The sequence below is a fragment of the Hyla sarda genome, chromosome 5 (genome assembly GCF_029499605.1).
Source record: "Hyla sarda isolate aHylSar1 chromosome 5, aHylSar1.hap1, whole genome shotgun sequence".
NCBI lineage: Eukaryota > Metazoa > Chordata > Amphibia > Anura > Hylidae > Hyla > Hyla sarda.
The window spans coordinates 141,436,763-141,442,762 of NC_079193.1; the positions used below are offsets into that span (position 1 = coordinate 141,436,763).

The following is a 6,000-nucleotide window of genomic DNA, read 5'->3' on the forward strand; positions in this document are numbered from 1 at the left end:
TCGGCTAAGGGTGTGTTTTTAGTTGCAATTTTTGAATATAAAGCCAGGAACAGATAGTAAATGAAGGACATATATAAGGGAAAGACTAGGAATTCTATTTTAAATTCAATTTCTGGCTTTGCATTCAAAAATTGCCATTAAAAACCTGAACGTGTGAACACACTCTAAGTCCCAGCAGCTCACTGCAGTTACTTCAGGGTAGTTTGCAGTGAATGTCCGTGCATAGTAAACTGACAACCACGTAGACATTTTTAGACAGCGGGCGGTTTTCAAGTGGTTAATGTCAGGGTCCCACCCATTACATTTCTTAATATTTGCAGAGTGCTGCTGTAATTTGTATGTGTTTATAATCACTCTGGGAAATAAAATAAAGATCAAATGTGGGCCGACTGGAACAATGACCTTAAAGTGGCAGGAGATGTAATAAGGGAATGAAGTTTGTTTGTTATAAGATTTCTGCAACTAGTTTGATTGCTTAAATCCTCAGGCAACCCTTTTAAAGGTTGGATTTGCTAAGTACAATTTATCATTTATTTCTGATGGTTTGGGCTGAGGGGCGATGCACAGTTTTGCTTTAACTACACAGGCAAGCCGTCCTGCAGACATCAGGACGAATTGGACCAATGCACAGAGTACGGGACAGATGTAAGTTGTGCTCCCTACTTTGTTTTCTGATAAGCTAAAATTATAGACACCTAGGGGGAGATTTATCAAAGCATTTAGTAGATTTTATTTTGCTTAAAATTGTCGCAAAAAAGTCGCAAGTGCGACTACTTTCTTTTTTCTGCGACTTTTTGATTGTTCAGTGTCCTAAGCAAAAAATAAAAATCTTGCTTACCAAAGCAAAAAGTGATTTTTGACTTGCAGTGATCAGAGATTTATCAAGTGCGAAAGTCGCAAAAAAGTCGCACGGTTTGAAAAAACTTACTAAATTTACTCCAGTTCAGCAAAAATAAAAAATAAATTGCTTATGTGAAAGAAACTTATCAACAGGCTGAAACCAGTTGATAAATACGTCACACATAAGCAAAAAAAATTGTAAGAAAAAAATAACTAAAATAAGGAATACATAAGCAAACATTGATAAATCTCCCTCCTAGTGTTTTATGTCCCAAATAACTCTGTGTCTGTCTGATCCACTACACAGGCCCATCCACTCACTGCATAATGTTCAGTGCCAGACTCAGCTTACTGAGTTCTATAGTAACCTACATGGCAGCCACAGAGACCTTTGGAGGGCCCCAGGCTGCTATAACAGTGATCAGCATCCTGTGACTGCCTTGTGGAGGTGCTGCTTGGAACCATGACAGGATGACTGTCACGATGCCGGCTGGCAGGAGGTGGATCCTCTGTGCCAGAGAGGGATAGCGAGGACCGTGCTAGTGGACCGGTTCTAAGACACTACTGGTTTTCACCAGAGCCCGCCGCAAAGCGGGATGGTCTTGCTGCGGCGGTAGTGACCAGGTCGTATCCACTAGCAACGGCTCACCTCTCTGGCTGCTGAAGATAGGCGAGGTACAAGGGAGTAGGCAGAAGCAAAGTCGGACGTAGCAGAAGGTCGGGGGCAGGCGGCAAGGTTCGTAGTCAGGGGAGATAGCAGAAGTTCTGGTACACAGGGTTTTAAACACACAAAACGCTTTCACTAGGCACAAGGGCAACAAGATCCGGCAAGGAAGTGCAAGGGAGGAGGTTAGATATAGTCAGGGACCAGGTGGGAGCCAATTAAGCTAATTGGGCCAGGCACCAATCATTGGTGCACTGGCCCTTTAAGTCTCAGGGAGCTGGCGCGCGCGCGCCCTAGAGAGCGGAGCCGCGCGCGCCAGCACATGACAGCAGGGGACGGGAACGGGTAAGTGACCTGGGATGCGATTCGCGAGCGGGCGCGTCCCGCTGTGCGAATCGCATCCCCAACGGCCATGACAGACCAGCGCTCCCGGTCAGCGGGACTGACTGGGGAGCTGCAGGGAGAAAGACGCCGTGAGCGCTCCGGGGAGGAGCGGGGACCCGGAGCGCTAGGCGTAACAGTACCCCCCCCTTAGGTCTCCCCTTCTCTTTATCGGGTAACTGCCTCCCCTGGGATGAGGACACCGGGAAAGGATGGAGGGATTCCTCAACGGCAGGCAGAACCGCAGGAGTAGGAATGGGGAGAGAGGGCAGAGGGCGAGACCTGGCACGGGGCAGTGTGACACCAGGACGAGGGCCATGAGGGGACACAGAAGCTTGCCTGATGGAACTGGGAGGGGGGGAGGGGCATTTCCTGTGGCAGGCAGAGTCCTTAATGACCTTAGGGGGACCGGATACCGGAGGAACCACAGGGTCACGGCAGGGAGTACTGGGAACCGGTTGAAGGCAGTCCTTGGAACAAGAGGGACCCCAACTCTTGATCTCCCCAGTGGACCAATCCAGGGTTGGGGAATGGTGTTGAAGCCAGGGTAGTCCAAGGAGAACTTCAGAAGAGCAATTAGGAAGGACAAAAAATACAATCTCCTCGTGATGAGGTCCGATGCACATTAGGAGGGGCTCCGTGCGGTAACGCACGGTGCAATCCAACCTGGCTCCGTTGACCGCGGAAATGTGGAGTGGCTTGACAAGACGGGTCACCGGAATGCGGAATTTATTCACAAAGGACTCCCGAATAAAATTCCCAGAAGCTCCAGAGTCCAGGCAGGCCACGGCTGAGAGGGGAGAGCTGGCTGAAGTGGAAATCCGAACAGGTACCGTGAGACGTGGAGAAGCCGACTTGGCATCAAGAGACGCCACACCCACGAGAGCTGAGTGCGAGCGTGCGTTTCCCAGACGTGGAGGACGGATTGGGCAATCCACCAAAAAATGTTCAGTACTGGCACAGTACAGACAAAGATTCTCTTCCTTACGGCGATTCCTCTCTTCCAGGGTCAGGCGAGACCGATCCACTTGCATGGCCTCCTCGGCGGGAGGCCTAGGCGCAGATTGCAGTGGAGACTGTGGGAGAGGTGTCCAGAGATCTAAGTCTTTTTCCTGGCGGAGCTCTTGATGCCTCTCAGAAAAACGCATGTCAATGCGAGTGGCTAGATGAATGAGTTCATGCAGGTTAGCAGGAGTCTCTCGTGCGGCCAGAACATCTTTAATGTTGCTGGATAGGCCTTTTTTAAAGGTCGCGCAGAGAGCCTCATTATTCCAGGATAGTTCAGAAGCAAGAGTACGGAATTGTATGGCGTACTCGCCAACGGAGGAATTACCCTGGACCAGGTTCAGCAGGGCAGTCTCAGCAGAAGAGGCTCGGGCAGGTTCCTCAAAGACACTTCGAATTTCCGAGAAGAAGGAGTGTACAGAGGCAGTGACGGGGTCATCGCGGTCCCAGAGCGGTGTGGCCCATGACAGGGCTTTTCCAGACAGAAGGCTGACTACGAAAGCCACCTTAGACCTCTCAGTAGGAAACTGATCCGACATCATCTCTAAGTGCAAGGAACATTGCGAAAGAAAGCCACGGCAAAACTTAGAGTCCCCATTAAATTTGTCCGGCAAGGACAGGCGGAGGCTAGGAGCGGCCACTCGCCGCGGAAGGGGTGCTGGAGCTGGCGGAGGAGATGGTTGTTGCTGCTGTAGCTGCGACTGTACTTGCTGTAGTTGTGACTGGAGTTGCTGTGTCATGGTGGTCAAGTACGACAGCTGGTGATCTTGTTGCGCTATCTGTTGCGACTGCTGGGCGATCTGACGAGCTTGCTGGGCGACCAGCGTAGGGAGGTCAGCGACAACTGGCAGAGGAACTTCAGCGGGATCCATGGCCGGATCTACTGTCACGATGCCGGCTGGCAGGAGGTGGATCCTCTGTGCCAGAGAGGGATAGCGAGGACCGTGCTAGTGGACCGGTTCTAAGACACTACTGGTTTTCACCAGAGCCCGCCGCAAAGCGGGATGGTCTTGCTGCGGCGGTAGTGACCAGGTCGTATCCACTAGCAACGGCTCACCTCTCTGGCTGCTGAAGATAGGCGAGGTACAAGGGAGTAGGCAGAAGCAAAGTCGGACGTAGCAGAAGGTCGGGGGCAGGCGGCAAGGTTCGTAGTCAGGGGAGATAGCAGAAGTTCTGGTACACAGGGTTTTAAACACACAAAACGCTTTCACTAGGCACAAGGGCAACAAGATCCGGCAAGGAAGTGCAAGGGAGGAGGTTAGATATAGTCAGGGACCAGGTGGGAGCCAATTAAGCTAATTGGGCCAGGCACCAATCATTGGTGCACTGGCCCTTTAAGTCTCAGGGAGCTGGCGCGCGCGCGCCCTAGAGAGCGGAGCCGCGCGCGCCAGCACATGACAGCAGGGGACGGGAACGGGTAAGTGACCTGGGATGCGATTCGCGAGCGGGCGCGTCCCGCTGTGCGAATCGCATCCCCAACGGCCATGACAGAGCAGCGCTCCCGGTCAGCGGGACTGACCGGGGAGCTGCAGGGAGAAAGACGCCGTGAGCGCTCCGGGGAGGAGCGGGGACCCGGAGCGCTAGGCGTAACAATGACCACCTTTCAAATTACTACCTAGATACCAGGGATGCCATTGATGGTGGCATCTAGAGAGTTAAACAACTGTCATTAGCCTAATCTTAGTTGCCTGTTCCATGACAGCAGGTGTTTGCTACAGATATTCTGCTTTATACATTACAACAGAACCTATGGCCCACATGTATGTCTTACATTTAGAAGGGCTAAATTGTATATACAGTCCTTTAATTTGACCTAATTCAAGAAATATCCACAAAGCAAGTCAATATGGAAATCAAATGCCATGGAAGTCATGTCATAAATGAAAGTCCCCCCCAATTACTTAGAGTATATGTAGAACCATAGGCCACATATAACTATATACACTTGTCACAAAGCTTCAAGTCTACACTGCAATATGAGGAGACTGATACCACTTAGTGTCTCTTCCCCATCATGTGAAACTTCCACTATAGGTGTAAGCAGAATTAGCATGGGTGTGCACCTAAAACTGCTATGTCCAATAAATTATCAAAACATTAAAATTTACAACAAGGTACCGAATACCATCACTATACATGCCCTGCTATTTTCTTCTATGTTTGGTTTTGGTCACATTAGCAGTTTACATATTTTTCTAATTTCAGAAATACAATAACAATGACCAACAATATAGCACAAAAAAATCACTGTGCGGAGGATTTATCAAAACCTGTACAGAAGAAAAGATCACTTCTTTAATTGTTTAAAAAAAAAAAGCCTCTGAAAAATGAAAGCAACATTCTGATCGGTTACTATGGGCAACAGCACCACTTTTGATAAATCTCCCCTATGACCTGGCTTTTTAGGTCACTTTGTAATAAATGGGACTTTTACTATTAGCAGAGAGATTTTTAAACCTAAAAAAGATTGTGAACAGTTGTAAATCACTGTGAACAATATGTGTGTTATTCTTGGATACTGTGATCTTTTCAAATATAAATACAGTTTGTAATAATAAACCAACAGTTTGTGCAAACTTTGTTCATGTAACGGTGGGAATAGTGCTGAAGACTTACAGTTTGAGCTGCTGCTGCTGTAGAGCGGAGAGTTGCTAGGTGCGGAATCGCCCTTTGCATGCGTTGTGTTTAGCACCACAGACAGTTCCCCTGGTTCCACCACGCCTGGATCAGCTCTCTCCCAAGCTGGGTGAGGAAGTGTTTGTGCCAAGCAGTCTGATGCCCTGCACTTCTTTACCTGGCCAGGCTTCCACTCCTTGTCTGTTCCAGGCTCTTTGTTTAGCTGAACCACTGTGTTTTTTGATCTGGTCAGAGCTGATGTTACTGACCCCATGACTTTGCCCTGATGATCAAGCTGATAATAATATCCAGATGTAGACGACAGGCAGCAGTTCCCTTATATACTTCAGTATTTAACTCCTTTCTGCAGTAGTTTCCAGCAATTGATCCCAAAGAGGTGAACAGCTGATCCTTTTTCATATGACCATTTTCACAGAAGTAAACCTGATGCCCTGTTTACTTTAAGAGCAGATTCACAAATGTCATAGATTTTT

At 48.8% G+C, this 6,000-nt stretch overlaps 1 protein-coding gene across 1 annotated transcript in view; it reads right to left on the reverse strand.

Moving 5' to 3' along the window:
- PDE1C (phosphodiesterase 1C) overlaps positions 1–5,684 on the reverse strand; it is a 983,820-nt gene extending 978,136 nt beyond the window's left edge. The window contains exon 1 of the mRNA XM_056520402.1: positions 5,507–5,684. The gene's annotated coding sequence lies outside the window, so the exon portion shown is untranslated. The remainder of the gene's footprint in view (positions 1–5,506) is intronic.
- Between the last annotated feature and the right edge of the window lie 316 nt (positions 5,685–6,000).